The 22,500-nt window shown below is 45.2% G+C and overlaps 1 protein-coding gene across 1 annotated transcript in view; it reads right to left on the bottom strand.

Annotated features, from left to right (window-relative positions):
- Positions 1–19,793, bottom strand: part of LOC308314911 (SH3 and multiple ankyrin repeat domains protein 2-like) — a gene marked incomplete at its 3' end in the record, with an annotated part of 151,079 nt that extends 131,286 nt beyond the window's left edge. Inside the window, 1 exon segment of the mRNA XM_080762720.1 lies at positions 19,677–19,793.
- Positions 19,794–22,500: the final 2,707 nt, after the last annotated feature.

Below are 22,500 nucleotides of genomic sequence, written 5' to 3' on the forward strand. Positions count from 1 at the left end.
AGGGAATGTGTGTGTGTGCAACGTTTCAGAGCGCATTCATGATGCGTGGCATTTTGTGCGAAACAGACCAGCCCCGTCAATCATAGCCCATCGGAAAGAGATATGAGAAATGTGAGATACGTCTTGATCACATGACTACAGAGATAACGTGTAGCAATTTGCGTGGCGTTTGGACAAAATCTGTAGTAATAATAAACGCAAAGCAAAAAAAATAAGAATCTGATTAAAAGTTTGTGTCACACTACGATTTTTTTAACCCCTCACAACCATGTGTGCAATGTGTATATTTAGATATTTTAGTCATGATGCCAATTTGGTTCATGTCCAAAATCTGTCATGAAAATGTGGTCTCAGTACAGTACAGTACAGTACAGTACAGCACAGCACAGCACAGTACAGTAACCATCCATTAAATCCATTAGATATACAGGTTTGGCCCAGTTCTGCAGGGGGGCGTGGCCAGTGCTGCACCGCTGAATATGCATGAAGAACTACTTGTATGTGCTCTCTCTCTCTGTGCGTGTGTGTGCGTGTTTGTGCGTGCGTGCGTGTGTGTAAGTGTACTGTGAATGCATGAACTATATACAGTAATTCCAGAGAGTTCCCACAATCCTCTAGTGATTTGTGACTCTTCTCACTGACGTGAACAGATCCATTAGATCACATGCAGGGCGCTAGAGAATGACATCATCAACATATCCATTAAACAACAGGAGTATGTATCCAATAAGAGAGAGAGTATGACATCAATGTATCCAATAAGAGACAGAGTATGACATCAATGTATCCAATAAGAGAGAGTATGACATCAATGTATCCAATAAGAGACAGAGTATGACATCAATGTATCCAATAAGAGACAGAGTATGACATCAATGTATCCAATAAGAGACAGAGTATGACATCAATGTATCCAATAAGAGACAGAGTATGACATCAATGTATCCAATAAGAGAGAGTATGACATCAATGTATCCAATAAGAGAGAGAGTATGACATCAATGTATCCAATAAGAGACAGAGTATGACATCAATGTATCCAATAAGAGACAGAGTATGACATCAATGTATCCAATAAGAGAGAGTATGACATCAATGTATCCAATAAGAGAGAGAGTATGACATCAATGTATCCAATAAGAGACAGAGTATGACATCAATGTATCCAATAAGAGACAGAGTATGACATCAATGTATCCAATAAGAGACAGAGTATGACATCAATGTATCCAATAAGAGAGAGTATGACATCAATGTATCCAATAAGAGACAGAGTATGACATCAATGTATCCAATAAGAGACAGAGTATGACATCAATGTATCCAATAAGAGACAGAGTATGACATCAATGTATCCAATAAGAGACAGAGTATGACATCAATGTATCCAATAAGAGAGAGAGTATGACATCAATGTATCCAATAAGAGAGAGAGTATGACATCAATGTATCCAATAAGAGAGAGAGTATGACATCAATGTATCCAATAAGAGACAGAGTATGACATCAATGTATCCAATAAGAGACAGAGTATGACATCAATGTATCCAATAAGAGACAGAGTATGACATCAATGTATCCAATAAGAGAGAGAGTATGACATCAATGTATCCAATAAGAGACAGAGTATGACATCAATGTATCCAATAAGAGAGAGAGTATGACATCAATGTATCCAATAAGAGACAGAGTATGACATCAATGTATCCAATAAGAGACAGAGTATGACATCAATGTATCCAATAAGAGAGAGTATGACATCAATGTATCCAATAAGAGAGAGAGTATGACATCAATGTATCCAATAAGAGACAGAGTATGACATCAATGTATCCAATAAGAGACAGAGTATGACATCAATGTATCCAATAAGAGACAGAGTATGACATCAATGTATCCAATAAGAGACAGAGTATGACATCAATGTATCCAATAAGAGACAGAGTATGACATCAATGTATCCAATAAGAGAGAGAGTATGACATCAATGTATCCAATAAGAGACAGAGTATGACATCAATGTATCCAATAAGAGAGAGAGTATGACATCAATGTATCCAATAAGAGACAGAGTATGACATCAATGTATCCAATAAGAGACAGAGTATGACATCAATGTATCCAATAAGAGACAGAGTATGACATCAATGTATCCAATAAGAGACAGAGTATGACATCAATGTATCCAATAAGAGAGAGAGTATGACATCAATGTATCCAATAAGAGACAGAGTATGACATCAATGTATCCAATAAGAGACAGAGTATGACATCAATGTATCCAATAAGAGACAGAGTATGACATCAATGTATCCAATAAGAGACAGAGTATGACATCAATGTATCCAATAAGAGACAGTAGCTCGGCTACAGAGTATGAAATCGATGTATGAGACCTGGGTACTCAAGTTATTACTAGGGATACTCTCAGAGTTACAGACCCGTAAGGGTCCATTTGGTTCTGTTTGTACACTCTCAGAGTTACAGACCAGTAAGGATCCATTTGGTTCCATTTGTTACACTCTCAGAGTTACAGACCCCATTGGAACTCTGGAACCGATGTTGAGAACCACTGATTAAAACAATAAAATATTCCCTAAATACTAAATACATCATTTAATTTAATTATCTTACAACAAAAGAGAAAAGTCCTAAAACTGGGACAACCAAATGTGTGTGGCGGCCTTAATTTAATAATTAAATGAAGACGTATTAAAAATGAGAGTCCGTGCGGTTGAAGGATTAGTAAGTGTTCAGGGACTGTATGAAGATCTGTGAAAACATTGTTTTGAGGACTGTGGGTCTGTACTCAGCCAATCTGGCAATGCATGGGCAGAACAAAGGAAAATAACGGCGCCCTCTTTAGTCTGTCTCAAGAGACAGCTTATGGCTCATTGTCTCCACCAAACCGAAGGCATGGGGAGAGAGTATGTTTCGCACTCCGTCCGTCCGTCTGTGTGTGCGCGTGCGTGCGTGCGTGCATGCGTGCGTGCGCAGCGGGCATCTTTAACCCGGTCGATGCCACATTTTGCACACACACTCCCTGGATGCCAACGATGAACCTCTCTCCTTCCATTCCTTCAGAATTCATGAGAAGAACCCACAAACACACTTAAGCACTTCCACCGTAAATAAATGATTGAGAATAGCGGTTTAAAACGGGTCGCATACATACTGTATACATGGTGAGGTGACACATTCTCACTAGGGGTAGGGGCACGATGACACATTCTCACTAGGGGTAGGGGGAGGGGCACGATGACACATTCTCACTAGGGGGAGGGGGAGGGGCACGGTGACACATTCTCACTAGGGGTAGGGGCACGGTGACACATTCTCACTAGGGGTAGGGGGAGGGGCACGATGACACATTCTCACAAGGGGGAGGGGCACGGTGACACATTCTCACTAGGGGTAGGGGGAGGGGCACGGTGACACATTCTCACTAGGGGGAGGGGCACGGTGACACATTCTCACTAGGGGGAGGGGGAGGGGCACGGTGACACATTCTCACTAGGGGGAGGGGCACGGTGACACATTCTCACTAGGGGGAGGGGGAGGGGCACGATGACACATTCTCACTAGGGGTAGGGGCACGGTGACACATTCTCACTAGGGGTAGGGGGAGGGGCACGATGACACATTCTCACTAGGGGTAGGGGCACGGTGACACATTCTCACTAGGGGGAGGGGCACGGTGACACATTCTCACTAGGGGGAGGGGCACGGTGACACATTCTCACTAGGGGGAGGGGCACGATGACACATTCTCACTAGGGGTAGGGGGAAGGGCACGGTGACACATTCTCACTAGGGGGAGGGGCACGATGACACATTCTCACTAGGGGTAGGGGCACGGTGACACATTCTCACTAGGGGGAGGGGCACGGTGACACATTCTCACTAGGGGGAGGGGCACGGTGACACATTCTCACTAGGGGGAGGGGCACGGTGACACATTCTCACTAGGGGGAGGGGGAGGGGCACGATGACACATTCTCACTAGGGGTAGGGGCACGGTGACACATTCTCACTAGGGGGAGGGGCACGATGACACATTCTCACTAGGGGTAGGGGGAGGGGCACGATGACACATTCTCACTAGGGGTAGGGGCACGGTGACACATTCTCACTAGGGGGAGGGGCACGGTGACACATTCTCACTAGGGGGAGGGGCACGGTGACACATTCTCACTAGGGGGAGGGGCACGATGACACATTCTCACTAGGGGGAGGGGGAGGGGCACGATGACACATTCTCACTAGGGGTAGGGGCACGGTGACACATTCTCACTAGGGGGAGGGGCACGATGACACATTCTCACTAGGGGTAGGGGGAGGGGCACGATGACACATTCTCACTAGGGGTAGGGGCACGGTGACACATTCTCACTAGGGGGAGGGGCACGGTGACACATTCTCACTAGGGGGAGGGGCACGGTGACACATTCTCACTAGGGGGAGGGGCACGATGACACATTCTCACTAGGGGTAGGGGCACGGTGACACATTCTCACTAGGGGGAGGGGCACGGTGACACATTCTCACTAGGGGGAGGGGGAGGGGCACAGTGACATATTCTCACTAGCGGTAGGGGGAGGGGCACGGTGACACATTCTCACTAGCGGTAGATGGAGGGCACGGTGACACATTTTCACTATTAGTGTTTGACTGTACTCTGTTGCTGTTTACTTTTAGACCAAGTGTTTGACTGTACTCTGTTGCTGTTTACTTTTAGACCAAGTGTTTGACTGTACTCTGTTGCTGTTTACTTTTAGACCAAGTGTTTGACTGTACTTTGTTGCTGTTTACTTTTAGACCAAGTGTTTGACTGTACTCTGCTAATAAACTATTCAATCAATATTATATCACCCTCTCCTCTCCTCTCAGGTTGCTGGTGTCTGTGTAGAGGAGGATTATAAGGAGGTCAACACACAGTGGAGTTTCTCCAAATTGAGAGTCTAAATGCAGCAGAGTAGGACAAGCTTTCTCTCTCTCTCTCTTTCTCTCTCTCTGCATACCGGCAAACACATGCGTGCGTGCATGCGTGATTCCTTCTCGACTCTACTGTAGGTTAATAAGGTTAGGGTCCTGATGACATCACACTGGATGCAAAGATACAAAGATACCACAATACTAAGATACAAAGATATAATGCTGCAATCACCCTGGATGACAGATACAAAGATACAACAGAACTAATGGTGCATTCAGAGGGGCAGATGAAACGATGCAAAAACGGATCACAGCATAATTTGTGGCAGCTTCACGTGTCAGATCTGCTTCGTAGCTTCACGAAGTTCATGTCGCTGGCTTCCATTGACAATGAATGGTAGGCTGCATCGTTTCATCTGCCCGTGTGAACGCAACCTAAGAATCTAAGTATATACTGCAGTGCAGATGCTGGTCCAATCCACTTTATTTCTGTATAGCACATTTTACAACAGCAAAGTTACCAGAGTGCTAAAAAACACAATATGAAACAAAAAAAAAGCAACAACAAAGTGAGACACATAGTAGCAGAAACCGTGAAACACAGATCAAAGGCTGAGATTTAACTGTCTACACGTTGGGGGATTTTCATCACACAATTTTGTAACCCATTTTTTCACCCGGAGCCAATTCCCTGGGTGCTACTCTCCCTTTACCAACCTGGGGAGAGCCCCGAACTATAAGTTCTCCACAGGCCTGGAAATGTAGGCCTGGCCCTAACTGGGCCCTGCAGAGCCGGCCCGAGGCTCGACCCAACCCTAACATTTAACACCATTGTTGACTCGAAAACCTCCCGAAAGAACTTGAGAGAGAGAACAAATCACACCTGTATGAACTGAGTGGTGCAACTATGCTGTTATTGTTATAGGTACAGTAGGTCACACAGCGCTACTGCAGCTGTCCGTGCCTATACAGACACACACACACACACACACACACACGCAGCTGCATATTGGAACGGCTAGGCGCCGCTCAAAAAACCAAAACAAAAAACTAAGAAAGATCACCAGTAGGCAGCACCAGTGGCTCAAATTATAGCCCATGCAGTGAAAGAACAGACATAATATAATAGGTGGCGATATGGCAACTTCACGTGTTCACCAATCACCATGCCATACAACTACAGCTGTGGGTGCGGCTTCAGTTCAGGTGGATCACCACCCATCACCACCTGCACCAGGCAAACCCAGGCATACTTATATACCCAGGCATATGAACTGGTGGGCGCGTCCACATAAAAGCATGATTTTAACAAATACTGTACACTTTCTGGAAAAAGTTAAGTTAAGTACAGACTGCAGTGACCTCAGGGGGAGTGACCTCAGGGGGAGTGTACAGACCACAGTGACCTCAGGGGGAGTGTACAGTGACCTCAGGGGGAGTGTACAGACCACAGTGACCTCAGGGGGAGTGTACAGACTGCAGTGACCTCAGGGGGAGTGTACAGACCACAGTGACCTCAGGGGGAGTGTACAGACCACAGTGACCTCAGGGGGAGTGTACAGACCACAGTGACCTCAGGGGGAGTGTACAGTGACCTCAGGGGGAGTGTACAGACCACAGTGACCTCAGGGGGAGTGTACAGACTGCAGTGACCTCAGGGGGAGTGTACAGACCACAGTGACCTCAGGGGGAGTGTACAGACTGCAGTGACCTCAGGGGGAGTGTACAGTGACCTCAGGGGGAGTGTACAGACTGCAGTGACCTCAGGGGGAGTGTACAGACTGCAGTGACCTCAGGGGGAGTGACCTCAGGGGGAGTGTACAGACTGCAGTGACCTCAGGGGGAGTGTACAGACTGCAATGACCTCAGGGGGTGTGTACAGACCGCAGTGACCTCAGGGGACGTACAGACTGCAGTGACCTCAGTGACCTCAGTGTACAGACTCCAAGACGACCACAGAGAGACACGGAGGTGCCTGACAGGCCTCACCCGTTGACAATATTCCATTTCCATCTCAAGTAAAGAATCTGTGGGTAAATTGCCTCTTCTGCTTTTCAAAGCGCCGCCGGCTCTCCTCTGATGGGAGACGATCGAGGCACGCAATCTATCTCTGCGTTATGGCGAGGCTAGAGCGGAGACGGCCGGTCATGCTAAACAGGCGCTATCACCGGCGGCCCCTCCGTGTCGGTGTTACGAATCGACCGAACGCCTCGTGCAATTACCTTCAGAGGAGAGCAGAGAACAAAGCCGCCAGGGAGACGTGGACACACTGCTGATAAACAACAACAGCATCTTGTTGCTGTCAGGCAGAAAACTCACATCTCCAATATTCAAACTATTATTTTAAATAGCATAGTAAATGTAAATTCATGCCATATATATGCTTGATCACACTACAGTATATTATATACAACATCCTGCTTCATCACACTACAGTATCCGATCCACAAGCTCGAAGCGTGAGCATTTGTAGATCTGCTACTTTTGCTGTTTATGTGAATCCAGAAAAAGAGTAACGGTTTCTGATTTTGGACATATGAGGTTTTTTCCACCTGTCACGAGAGAGCCTGTTATTTTCTACGGGGTCAGCGCGCGGAAAACTTTTATCCTCTGTTCCTCTGTGTGTGTGTGTGTATGTGTGTGTGTGTGTGTGTGGTGTATTTTCTACGGGGTCAGCGCGGTAAACTCGTATCCTCTGTTCCACAGCGAACAAAAACAACACACACATAAAGTCACTGTCGAAGGAAGGTGAAAGAAAAAGGACTCAATTAATTCAGTGGTTTTTTGTAGAGAGAGAGAGAGAGAGAGAGAGAGAGAGATAGATTTTCACAATCCTATTAACATCTTCCCGCAAAAGCAGATGACCCCTCCAAGGTGAAGCAACCCAACTGTGCAATTTATCCTCATTTAATTTAAACATTTGACCATCATGTCATAGAATTCATGAAAACCTCTTGACTCAGTCGAGTCTAAAAAATAAGACTTTTGTCATCTACTACCCCAGCACAGTATGTGTTTGTGCGTGTGCGTGTGCGTGTGCGTGTGTGTGTGTGTGTGTACTGTGTATATAATAGTAGCTCATGACAGATAATTGGCTTCTTAGAGGCCTTGGGCTGGTTGTATGTGTGTGTGTGTGTGTGTGTGTGTGTGTGTGTGTGTGTGTATGTGTGTGTGTGTGTGTGTGTGTGTGTGTGTGTGGACGTGCATGCGCTGGTTCTGTGGATTGTTGCACATCTGTGTTGGAGTCCTTGTTGTTTCCTGGACAATGTGCTTACAGTATAGCCCTCATCCAATCAAATCATCGCCATGGGTGGATCAGCCAATTAAATCATCGCTATGAGGTCGTGTTTGAGGTCGTGTTTGAAAAAAGAGAAAAGGGTCTTTTAATCATCATCCAAAATGAATTTCCAGGATTTCCTCCGTGCCAATTTCTGCATCAAGTGCTGAAATAAATAAATAACAGAAACACCACATGAGAAGAACACAGCCCCCCCCTCCCCCCCCCCCCGCTACAGTAGGAAGAGAATCAGAAGTATTAATTATGAATACATTAAGCAGTGAGTAAAAAGTGGGTCAGTTTTTCATTGCATTATACTAGCCTGCATTGCAACCTACTGCACTGTAATAATATAATATGATATAATATAATATAATCATTGCATTATAATAGCCTGCAACACATCCTACTATCAATGTGCCACGTCTCTGCGTACGTGTGTGTACGGTTATAATGCACGGTTGATTTGACCCACCGACTTCACATTCGACACACGCGTTCCACACCCCGGCAGGGAGTGCAGTGCCCGGTATCGAGTCGGTCGGACCCACGGTTCTCCAGAACCACCACAAAAGGCTCTGGTCAGGCTCTGCCAGTGCTGGGCCTAATGAGGCCAACTCCTTTCACCTGTGCAATTTCCAGTTTCTGCCTCAGCCAATTGAGGCTCAACCAATCAGGCTCTGCCAGTGGGCCCAATTGATTGCCAAGTACACTTTTCAGTTTGCAGTCTACATACACAGGCACACACACAGATCTCCATGTGGGACACCGGCTGACAGTTAAAACGGGTGCTATGACAACGTATATCATTAGGATCCCATGTTTCATCGTTCCCAAGTAGGCCGGTGGCCGACTGTGACGGGCACGTACAGGTCTAGTGGACATAATTCACAATTTTTATTCTTGTCCATGTAAATGGGCCAAAGTTAGCCATATAAGCTCATTTCCATATGTAGTCCCTGGGCAGGGGACAGAACAACTGCAGAGTGACGTGAGAAGTGACACCAGTGATAAATAGAGCTGATAATTACTCGATTTTGAAGGTCAAATAGTTGGAGGTCTCTAATTCCTTCTTTAGGGAGACTGTTCCAGTGATGGGAGGCTCTAACAGAGAAGACTGTCTTACCAAACACACTACATGCACTTCGCAGTCCCCTCTGGTACAGTAGTTGCCCTTGTTGCTCTGTCACCACTGTCCCTTCGACCTATGACCTGTAGTATCTGTACAATGTTTAAAGCTTTCAAAGAACACCTCCAGAGTTCCAGAACGTGGCTCGTCCGAACCATAAAGGACAGAACCGACCGCGGGGGACGAGGGCACGTACAGGCATAGATCAAGCCCCGGCCTAGCCCCCAAGAAGGCTTATAGGGCACGTACAGGCATAGATCAGGCCCCGGCCTAGCCCCCAAGAAGGCTTATAGCCAGAGCCAAGGAGGTAGCCCCCGATTCCCCCCAAGAAGGGAGGCCCCAAGGGACGTGGTCGCGGACGTGGAGATTAGCATAAGGATTCCTGTTATGGGTTCGGCCATCATTAGATTTTTCTCACTGTCTCATTTTTCTCAAACCTTCAGTTTTCATAGTAAATGCGAAAATCATAAATATGGAGTTACAAGGTGTCAGCCCGACAGAACATATAAAATCATAAATATGGAGTTACAAGGCGTCAGCCCGACAGAACAAATAAAATCATGAATATGGATTTACAAGGCGTCAGCCCGACAGAACAAATAAAATCATAAATATGGAGTTACATGATGTCAGCCCGACAGAACATATAAAATCATGAATATGGATTTACAAGGCGTCAGCCCGACAGAACAAATAAAATCATAAATATGGAGTTACATGATGCCAGGTGGACAAGCGCTGCAATGTGTGCAACTTGTAATTTGTTATGACCTTTACCTTAATCTCTCTTCCATAATTAATGGTTTACCAGGCTGGCACACTGTGAATGTATCCTACCATTAGAAATGGACGTACAGCGAGTTTTAATTACCTCCCTCATGCAAATTATGTTGGAACAGACTTTTCTTTGCTCCCACTCTCCTCATATCAGCCCCACATGGTCTGACATGTTCACTATCTAACTGTAAATGCACCCCCACATGGTCTGACATGTTCACTATCTAACTGTAAATGCACCCCCACAGTGTCCATATAATGGAGCTGGCCTGTTCTGACATCATTCTGATATCTGCATATTATAGACTCCATATTTGGGCATGTCTGACAAAGAACTCCATAATATATGGGCATAAAAGGGACACGGACATAATATCATGGGTGGGTCATGCATTTCCAACTTGCATCGTTCCAAGTCTACACGGGCACCGCTGTAGAGGCTCCAACGAGCACCGCTCTAGTATCTATAAATGCACGTCTCTGTATGTTTGCAATCCATGTAACTCGAGAACCCCACGCTCCCACACACACACACACGCTCCCACACACACGCTCCCACACACACACACACACACACACACACACACACACACACCAGGTTCCTTAGGTTGTCCAGCACCGCTCCTCCTGCGATGCCTCATGAATTGAACTTTGAAAATATTTAATTAGTGATTTCCAATCTTGAAGGGAGGGTGCTTCTTTGTTTTTCCAGTTGCAATAACAGTTTTTTTTATATATACTAAACATGAAAAAAGGATTTGCCTGCTAATTGGGCATCTGGTTTCCTCTATATTTTAGATAAATACAGATCATAGGTGCAAGCACGACTGCACACTTACAATTTATATTTAAAAATCCTTTTTCTCCCAGATCTTTCTAACTTTCTCGCAGTACCAGAAGGCATGTATAATGGAGTCCCTTTGTGTGTAATACTTTAAGCATCTGTCAGAGGATGTGGGATCAAACTGGTTAATCTTATCTCTAGTGTAGTACATTCTTGTCATTACTTTATACTGGATTTAAGTCTTAGATGTTCGTTTGTGGTAGTTGTATGTGTCCCTTCCATTTATATTTAGCATCATCTATTTCAAGATCTTCATTCCATTTATTATATATTTTGAAGCAGTTCGTCACTATTCTCAGCATTGCTTAGGAAGTTATATACATTATACAGCACCTATAAGAGGTCGCATAATTCAGTTGGTATTTTTTCCCCAAGACCCATATATGTACTACATTCTAAAACGGGTAGTCCCAATACTTCATTCTGATTGGCTGGTTACCGTCACGTGACCGGTGTAAACTCACTCCTTCAATCACTTTGTATCAAACTGCAGCCTTGTAGCTGAACTGGGGAAGGGGAGCGCTTCATTGCTTTACAAACACATGCCGTGCGGGCGTCTAAGCACCGCCCGTCTCATAATTATGACTGTGAATGTGTGGCTCCAGGCAGCCCCGTAAAGATATCAAGCGCTATTCTCCCGTCACATAGGCTACTTGCAGAGAAAAAGAAGGAAGTGTTGTGGCTCTGGCTCGCTCTGGTGGCGCAAAGCGTAGATACTTTTGTGAATGTAATAGTTTTATTAGGTTAATATTGCTATAATGTTTGTAACCGTTTTAGAAAAGCAATAAGCCACTCGAGGCCCCAACTTACCGGGTATTTTGGCTGGGGGGGTAGAAGACCCTCCGCTGCGCGTCGGGTCTGCCTACGCCCCCAGCCAGTGTAAAATACCGGGTAACCTGAGACCTCTCGTGGCTTATTGCTTAATTTAAACACACTTAAAACATGCTCTCTCCTCTCCTGAAAACTGCCCAGGAACTGTCGTAGTACATTTTATATAGAATAGGCTACTTACAGTGGGTCGTACACAGTGAGTATTGACCATGAGCTGGTCGATAATGTGGTTAAACGTTTACGTTTTCAGACAAACGGGAGGAGGAGAAATCACAGCCAGGTAATTCATAATAATAACTGTGCCAAAACGCAGTTTTGTATGTGCATTTCGGGGGGGGGGGGGGGGGTTGGTTGGGTAGCTTAGAGGCAACCTATTTTCTGTCCGACCCCAAACCCTATAAACATAACCCCACGTTCTTGGGGTCGGATCTGGGGCCAGGGGCATTTGCGCCCCTGGCCTAGCAGACACGTTTCACCTTAGAGTGTGGAACGACCCGACACCTTCCAGACACGCAGGACACAGAGAGAATAGATTTATTCTCCTGTCAACCTGTTACAACGTAAACAAGTACGGCCTTACTCCGCCTACAGTAAATCCATGCCTGGCACGCACATCCAAACACACACACACACACACACACACATCCAAACACACACACACACACACACACACACACACACACACACACACACACACACACTGATGATAAATTAAAGTGGGTCGTACCACATGCTCACACTCATACATCTCTCTCTCTCTCTCTATTAATTGTGAGTATATTTTTAGCCGGTGATGATTTAGATGTCGTCGTATTCAGCCACTGAAACCTCCGTCTACTGCAGGTGAACTGGAAATGGTACCACGAAACTCTCTCTCTCTCTCTCTCTGGGTGAAAGGGCCTTTCTGTGTGGAGTTTTCATGTTCTCCCTGTGTCCCCTAGGGTAGGTAGCCTCACATGTTCTCCCCGTGTCCCCTAGGGTAGGTAGCCTCACATGTTCTCCCCGTGTCCCCTAGGGTAGGTAGCCTCACATGTTCTCCCTGTGTCCCCTAGGGTAGGTAGCCTCACATGTTCTCCCCGTGTCCCCTAGGGTAGGTAGCCTCACATGTTCTCCCTGTGTCCCCTAGGGTAGGTAGCCTCACATGTTCTCCCCGTGTCCCCTAGGGTAGGTAGCCTCACATGTTCTCCCTGTGTCCCCTAGGGTATAGGTAGCCTCACATGTTCTCCCCGTGTCCCCTAGGGTATAGGTAGCCTCACATGTTCTCCCCGTGTCCCCTAGGGTAGGTAGCCTCACATGTTCTCCCTGTGTCCCCTAGGGTAGGTACCCTCACATGTTCTCCCCGTGTCTCCTAGGGTAGGTAGCCTGAGCCTCACAAAAAACATACTATGCCGTCTCCCCCTGGCCAGAAGGGGCACCTGATAGAAGGGAAAGCAACTGGTTGGACTAACGTGTTCCTTCCACGCACTACGTCCTACCGGGGAAACTCCCCCCTGTCAGGTGATAAATGGCTCACTCCTCATGCATTGAAGGATCAGCATGAGCTCAGTTTGTGCCCCCCAGGTTGGCAGAGTCTCCCCAACAAAGCGCCCAGGATTACAGTTTAGGCAACTGGCGCTAAAAGGGGCGGAGCCACTATGACATAGAATAATACGCATATACATTATAGATGAGCTCCCTATACACATTGACACTACATTACACAAAAAATATTTAGGACGACCGTTGAGGCACTTACACCCGCCTTCTAATGAGAGCGCAAAATCTGCTCATCCACCCATCGACTAACCTAATATACGGCAACCTTCCCCGTGTTTCTTCACTAGTCCGATCCAGAAGAACACAGTTTGCCGGCCACTGCTACAGAGCTGACAATGACGTTATATCTTCCCTTCTTCTCTGGAGTCCTGCCTCAAAGCAGACCAGAGGTAGAAAACTGTCGTTCCCTGATGTCATCGCTAGGGACACATGTCATCACTATAGGGACACATGCATCAGTAAGCAGGAACTGGGGATGGTAATGGTAATGAAGGACCGGGAAGTCTGGCATGGCATTGTGAAATCCATGATCTCGACCGCGGTCGAAATATTATGATGATGATTGTGTGTGTGTGTGTGTGTGTGTGTGTGTGTGTGTGTGTGTGTGTGTGTGTGTGTGTGTGTGTGTGTGTGTGTGTGTGTACCCACCCCATAGCGATGAGTTGATTGGCTGAGGGCTTGAAAGTGAAGTGATTGGCTGGAATGTGATGGACGTACACTACAGTATGATGCTAAGAGCGCCACCCACTTCACATCACGAGTGTGTGATTTTATTACTTAAGCAAAAGTATCAATACTGCAATGTAGAAATCTCTGTTACAAGTAAAAGTCCAGAATTAAAAATATACTTGAGTAAAAGTACAAAAGTATTGGTATCAAAATGTACCTAAAGTACCAAAAGTACTCATTATGCAGAATGTGAAAGAACACGTCTTCAAATGTCAAGTGACCAAACGGACCCTTATAGATCAACTACACACTTCAGAAACCAGCCCAAATAAACAACTTCAATTTAGGATTAGGAACAAGCCCAAACAATCAGCTACACACTATAGAAACAAACCCAAAACAACATCTACATTTATTTATTTTTTATACCAGCAAGACACCCAAGGGCGAGAAGTGACCTCGACCTAGGGGGCAGCTCCATATATGGAGATCTAAGGGTGTCTTGAGTGTACAGGGTTTGATAAGGTCTCTCTCTCTCTCTCTCTCTCACAAGTTCACAACACATCTACATCTTGAAGATCTGCTATTTTCCGAGCACACACTAAGTGCGCACACACACACAAAGTGCACACACACACACACACACACACACACACACACACACACACACACACACACACACACACACACACACACACACACACACACACACACACACACACACACACACACACACACACACACACACACACACACACACACACACACACACACACACACACACACACACACACACGCGCACCCCTACCGCCTGGGCCACCACAACAGTGTCTTGTTTTCCTCATGGGTTTTATTATAAAGTGAAACGGAACGACGTGATTGGTTGACGTGATTGATGGCAGAGACATTTTTAGACCTTAAACTGTAACAGTACAGCAGAGAGGATGATTAAATCAATGCTCCGTGCAGCGCAGACTGACCGGAGGGCTGACCGACGTGCTCCTCTGGAACCTCTGAATGTCCATTCATTTCATTTCTAGATCTTAGAAAATGCTAAATGGTGCATTTATATAGCGCCTTTATCCAAGGCGCTTTACATAGATTGTGCATTACATTCACCCATTCACACACAGATGGCAGCGGACACCATGCAAGGCCCCAACCAGCACATCAGGAGCAATTAGGGGTTCAGAGTCTTGCTCAAGGACACTTCGACACCAACTCTGGGGGAGCCCGGGTTCGAACTGGCAACCTTGCGGTTGCGATCAAGCCACTCTAACCCTCAGCCACCGCCGCGACTCAAACAGCAGATCTACGTGATCACAGGATGGGACACTGCAGTTGTCAAACAGCAGATCCACGTGATCACAGGATGGGACACTGTTGTCAAACAGCAGATCTACGTGATCACAGGATGAGACACTGTTGTCAAACAGCAGATCTACGTGATCACAGGATGGGACACTGTTGTCAAACAGCAGATCTACGTGATCACAGGATGAGACACTGTTGTCAAACAGCAGATCTACGTGATCACAGGATGGGACACTGTTGTCAAACAGCAGATCTACGTGATCACAGGATGGGACACTGTTGTCAAACAGCAGATCTACGTGATCACAGGATAGTGAAACTAACCATGGATAGTTTGGATACAACAACAGCAACAGCGTCAGGTTATATCACAGCCAGTCTTCCACAGCCGCCACCAGCAGCAGCAGGTTGCTGCCCCCCCCGCCCCCCCCAGAAGCAAAGATTTGAGTTAAAAACATTCTGAAATAATATATATTCAAAGATTTACACCACGTTTTCACGAGTTTTCAAAAATAGCAGACCTTCATAGCGCGGCACCTGAGCTTGTAGATCTGCTATTTCTTAATAGCTAAAGTATAACATCATGCTTAAAACAACCAAAGGGGTTCCCGCCCAAAATGTGTTAAATGTTAATTATTGCTTGAGTGTTTACTCTATTATTATTATTTTCTAGCCTCATCCGATTCAACTATGGACACAATAGCAGCAGGAGGAGGAAAAGTCCTACTCTCAGCTGTGGAGGAGCCACCAGTACAGCCCAAAATGAAAAGGTTTCCTGTGACTAACTTCTCTGGGAAAATGTGCTGCTTTAATCGAGACTACTATGGAAAATGTCCCTGGCTGGAGTACTGTAGAGCAAGAGATGCTGTGTTCTGTAAACCATGCAGACACTTCCAAGAGACCAAGAGTATAGTGAGAAAAACGTTTTACTACTATTGGATACAGAGACTGGAAGCATGTCGGCAGTGCACAGCCTGTGACAAGCACCAGGTCATTAATAGCCATAGAAATGCACAAAGCAAACTGCTTGCATACAGAGAGAGCCGCAACTCGGATGGCAGAGGCCCAGGGACAATTGTAAACCAGTTAAACAGAGACAGAGTCAACGCATCTTATGTAGAGAGAAATTGGGAGCACATTAAAGTACTACTAGACAGACATAGTTATGTTTTGTGCAAAGCAGGACCTCACACTGCGGGGTCACAGGACCACAGAAGGAAACAAAGGCTATTTTCTGACACTTTTTGATGTGCTAAAAAAAAATTATGCAGAGATTCAAACTCGCCTTGGTCAGCTAAATAAAAATGCTCAAATTTTGAGCTACTCGAATGGGCTGCTTCCCTCCTTTTCCAAAAGATAAAAAAGATGATTTGCATGCAAAACAAAACAAAGACGACTCTATTTCAAACAACTATTATGCCATATTGGCAGATGAGTGTAAAGATATGTCCAAAAAAGAACTTGTTGCGGTGTGCCTTGCAGACAAAATCCTACAGGTGTTGGCACCTTTCCATTTAGATCCATTATTGTGTGTCGGATTTTGTTTTGATGGTGCCTCTGTGATGCCGGGGAGCCATGCAGGAGTGCAAGCTAACTGCTTGCATACAGAGAGAGCCACAACTCGGATGGCAGAGGGACAAGGTATCCTTAAACACACCTTCCCAAAGGCACTGTACAGTATGTGCACTGCCCATCGCCTTAATCTAGTTCTCTGCAGTGTTGCAAAAGCGTGTAGAGTGTGGACATGTGGCTATGCTTTTGGAGACACTGAACAGTTTTATGACTGGTAGCAGCCGTCATGTACGGTTTGTAGACGTTCAGAGGGAGTTGCACCCCCCATGGCAGGCCGCCCATGGAGCTGGAACGGTCAGTGGACACAAGTGATCAGCCAATCAAATCATTGCTATGGGGTGATCAGGAGGCGTCTATGGAGATACAGACGCCTCAGAGCCTAAGGAGGCGTCTACATTTCTATGTCCATGTTGATGACCCCATCATGACCTCTGACCTCTCCACAGGGCTGTGTTGATGACATCATCATGCCCTGTTCCTCGCTCATGCCCTCAATTTCCTATCTCTGTGCTCCTCGTCTAAATTAAGCTACCCCCCCCCCCGCGCGCGCGCCCGATCCACTGGCCTAGAAAGCACCACAGGATCGCACAGAGGTCCAAATACAACCCTGAAAAAGGTCCCCTGCTAAAGACAGGCAGGTGTAAACTGAAGCCTCTCAGAGTAAACATTAAAAGTCAGGATCTGGAATACGACAGAGTGGCCAGTTCTTATAGGCCCCATTTAGACTGCAGTCACACCAAGTCAAATCAGATATTTTGGTGTAAATGTAACAGAGAAAATGTAGTTTCCACTTGCAGTACCTGTGTTTTGGTACTCTCAACCTTGGGACCCAGCCCAATCCACCCCAAAATGGCTGCTGCCGATCCGATTTGAGGACTTGGGCGAGTTATGTCAGACTATCACACAACACACAACGCAGGCAAACACATACACATCTTATCAAATAAATGCTGTGGGATGCCAGGACGTGCATATACACGTCTTAAGGCGTTTTATATTGATTATTGTAGGCCCCGGTCCAAAGCTATACATAAGCAGAGAACATTACAAAATGAAGGACCAGCGAGTTTCGGCACTCAGGCCTTCGTCAGGGTCCTATAGTTCGTCCTTCTTTGTGTAATGTTCTTTGCCATGCCTGAACTCTTAAATAAAAAAAGGCTTTTTTTCACCTCACTGGAACAGAGTGCCTTGGATCCTCTTCTCATGATTTAACCTCGCCAACGAGCACCTGTATTCAGTTCAACAAACAAAGCACCACGGCAGCGCTCCCTTCCTCTATTCAAAGATAAAATTATAGTTTTTAGAAGTTATAAAATGAGTGAGAAAGACTGTGGCCCTTACTAGAAAGTGATAAAATAAGTGAGACAGACTGTGGCCCTTATTAGAAGTGATAAAATAAGTGAGACAGACTGTGGCCCTTACTAGAAGTATATAATAATACAAATCACACCCGTGTGAAGTGAGGGGCGCTCTTATCATCGTGATCGTACGTCATCCTTCATTGTCAACGGGAATTTAATTTTGTGTATAGGACAAAAAAGTACCGAGCTCAGCCAATCAAATCATCACAATTTGTCATTCCAGCCAATCACTTTTGGCGTCTTCACTTTTCTGCCCTTACTATTATCTTACTATTATTATGTAGCCTACTTTGCTCAGCCAATCAAATAATTCGCTATGGGGTGATCAGCCAATCATCAGCCAATGTTTGTGTTCAGACAGACCCACAGATCTGAGAAGGTGCAATCATTAAGCAGCAATAAGACGGGGGTCAAGGCCCAAAGAAAGAAAGCTATACGCAATATACACAAAGGTCAGAGGTCAATATAATGAGAGGTCTTTTGGGATGAGTGTAGCTGCGGTTCCTGAGGGGACCTCGCGGCGCTCGACCATATTGCAGAATGTTATGAAGAACGATGGATCAGATCTGGCAAAACTGCTAAAATGGCAGGATTTTAGCCCTTTGGGCTTGATCCCTAATGAAAGAATAATCAAACAATAATCTGTTTATGGCCGCAGAAAACAGCTTATCTTCTTTAACAAACTATATATCCACAAGCTCTGCATGCAAACCAAGTGTACAATTGTTTACAACGCCAATTAATATATACAATTGTTGTATACAAGATTCAGTCGACTAAAATGAGACGGGATTCAGTGAACTAAAACTAGACCATAGGCCTATAGGCTACACATATACACACACACACACACACACACACACACACACACAATAGGCTACACGCCTGGCTCAGACACATAACACTGAGATCAGCAGCTGTCAAATACAACGTGTAACGTACAACGTCTCAGGGGAGAGAGAGAGAGAGAGAGAGAGAGAGAGAGAGAGAGAGAGAGAGAGAGAGAGAGAGATACTTAATGTTGGTTCATTTTTAACTCAGAGCCTACATTAGCCTTAATTGGATCAAGGCGTGTTCTGGAGTCTGACTTTAAAATAAATACACACGTGACATGATTTGTCCAAATAATGGATCATCTTTCCATCCATTTGTATTGAAAACCCTGACATCACACGGACACATGCACGCACGCTCCAAATTCCTCCCAAAAGTTGATAGAACAACGCGCGCAACGTGTCTCTCTCAAACACACGCAAGCGCGCGCGCACACACACACACACACACACACTCTGTTCCTTCTACACTAAATATCATCGATACAACGACCTATACAACTTATAGCTCACAAGTTCACAGCATTTCTGATGCACTTGTAAACACAGACACGCGCGCGCGCTCACACACACACACTCACACACGCGATCCTCTTACCTTGCGTGGAAGTTGTGCTCGGTCCCGGTTATTGTATTGTGTTGTTGTTTATTATCCCGTGGCTCCTCCGGTGGGTCCGGTCGGTTAGGAGGTATCACCGTGGACCCACTGGACCGGACCATCTGGACCGACACGATCAGCTCCGTTTAACCGCGTGAGAGAGAGAGAGAGACCCGATCTGTGCTAGCTAAATGATGCCTGGCTCCGTAACTCTACCCGAGAGAGAGAGAGAGAGAGAGAGAGAGAGAGAGAGAGAGAGAGAGAGAGAGACAGACAGAGACATAAAAAATCTTGTATGTCATATCAGAGATCACAGATGCTATTTATAGTTCTTGTAGGTTGATACATTATAAAGAAGCTTTTTTAAATATATAATGTGTCATTAAATTATCAACGAATAAACTGTTTGTTACCACTTAACCCTTCATGATGCTCAGTGACATCATAGAAAGGTAGCACCGCCCACATAGTCTGCCTCAGTCAAACGTTACTCTTTGTAGCTGTACAGGTTCAAGTATGTCCACGCATCATACAGATGTCTGATATTGCTTTTATTTGTATTGCGACTTTCAACTCCTCCAGTGACCAAGACACCGTGAAAACTATAATAAGGAAACAATGACATTTTGTTCAGTTTTTGAGTCCTTACACATGTGCATTCAATTGATCAAAAGTCCATAGTTCTACATTACAGAAATATTGAACAATCCACAACAACACATCACAATGAAATCACAAAGAATATGTACCGTGTGCGCCTTTGAACCATGTGCAGATTTATTAATATCGTCTCTCTCTCTGACGTTCCCAAAACATACAACTTTTCTCCAGGAAGTCCGTTCAACCTCTGACCCTTACTGACAGGTGACGTCATGTGAATGACATGACAACTCTGATCATGTGACTCCCTTCAAAGGGTGTATTTTTACCTTGTAATATAACCCTTTGACATATTTGTTGCCATTCTTAAATTCTATTTATTCATAATGAAATCAACCTTTTTATCCAAGTAGCCTATGATCATCATAAAAACCATATTTTATATAATTTAAGTTTATACCTGTAACCACTGTCTCTCGTTCAGGGACAGTTACACTCTTTTACCTGCTTTTTACTAACACTAACATTACAAAGACGCCCAGAACATCGAGATGAACCTGTGTAGTTTATGGCTGCTCCAACAGTAGAGATGAACCTGTGTAGTTTATGGCTGCTCCAACAGTAGAGATGAACCTGTGTACCGTAGTTTATGGCTGCTCCAACAGTAGAGATGAACCTGTGTAGTTTATGGCTGCTCCAACAGTATAGAGATGAACCTGTGTAGTTTATGGCTGCTCCAACAGTAGAGATGAACCTGTGTAGTTTATGGCTGCTCCAACAGTAGAGATGAACCTGTGTAGTTTATGGCTGCTCCAACAGTAGAGATGAACCTGTGTAGTTTGTGGCTGCTCCAACAGTAGAGATGAACCTGTGTAGTTTGTGGCTGCTCCAACAGTAGAGATGAACCTGTGTAGTTTGTGGCTGCTCCAACAGTAGAGATGAACCTGTGTAGTTTATGGCTGCTCCAACAGTAGAGATGAACCTGTGTAGTTTGTGGCTGCTCCAACAGTAGAGATGAACCTGTGTAGTTTGTGGCTGCTCCAACAGTAGAGATGAACCTGTGTAGTTTGTGGCTGCTCCAACAGTAGCTAGATGAACCTGTGTAGTTTGTGGCTGCTCCAACAGTAGAGATGAACCTGTGTAGTTTGTGGCTGCTCCAACAGTAGAGATGAACCTGTGTAGTTTATGGCTGCTCCAACAGTATAGTGGCAACATTAAAAAAATAATAATAATGTCAAAATATCTACCGCGGTTGCTGAGACCAGAGCCATAATAGTAATGGTTGAGACAAAGCGGTGAAAGGTCCTGAAAGATACATAACGTCAGTCTTACCCAATACCCAATCTTTCTGTTTTAGGAACACAAGGCTGCTGTACTTCATATACCTCATACTATAAGCATTTAAAGCAGTCACTTTTCCATTCACTGTAGTAGAAGAGGTGCGAGTTTAAACCACAACTGATATGTCGTCTCCGCCTACTGTACGTTGCATGCGACCATGATATTTTGTATTTATCCCATTCTGACCTGAGATCAGATTCATACGAGGTTTCCACGGGACACACACTGGTCTGATTAACCCATTCTGACCTGAGATCAGATTCAAAAAATGTCAGTCGTTCTTCGAATTTTTCAAAAATAGCAGACCTACAAGCTCGTATCGCGCCACTCGGTGGCGCGATATGAGCTTGTAGATCTGCTATTTTTCAATAGCTAAAGCATAACATGATGCCAACACCAAAATGGGTGCCCGGTCAGAATGGGTTATAGACCAGATCATAAAATATGAATATGCATTTGTCACAGATTTTGCCTCCCCATGGCCATGATATGTTTACTGGATGTGATTGTGATTGTGTTGCTGTATAGTTTAGTGATTAGAATTATGTTTTTATGGAATATATAGCCTATTATTTTCTATGGATATTTTTTTTAGTGGTGCAACCACTACAAGGAACAGCAATGTCCATGTTCACCTACCTATGTGGCCATGAGCACCAGTATGACTATGAGTACCAGTAGGGGCGCTGTTGTGCCAGAAACAGAGAGAGAGAGAGATAGTATTAGTGCTGCACTGTTGCCTGCTAATGAGAGAGAGAGAGAGAGAGAGAGAGAGAGAGGAGAGGGGGGGGTGTAGAGAGGGGAGTTGCACCACTCAGTTCACACAGGTGTGATTTTTATGGAATCGGGTCAAATACAGCATCATATTAATTATCTGCATAGC

The sequence above is a fragment of the Protomyctophum bolini genome (assembly GCF_963924005.1).
Source record: "Protomyctophum bolini genome assembly, chromosome: 1".
Taxonomy (NCBI): domain Eukaryota; kingdom Metazoa; phylum Chordata; class Actinopteri; order Myctophiformes; family Myctophidae; genus Protomyctophum; species Protomyctophum bolini.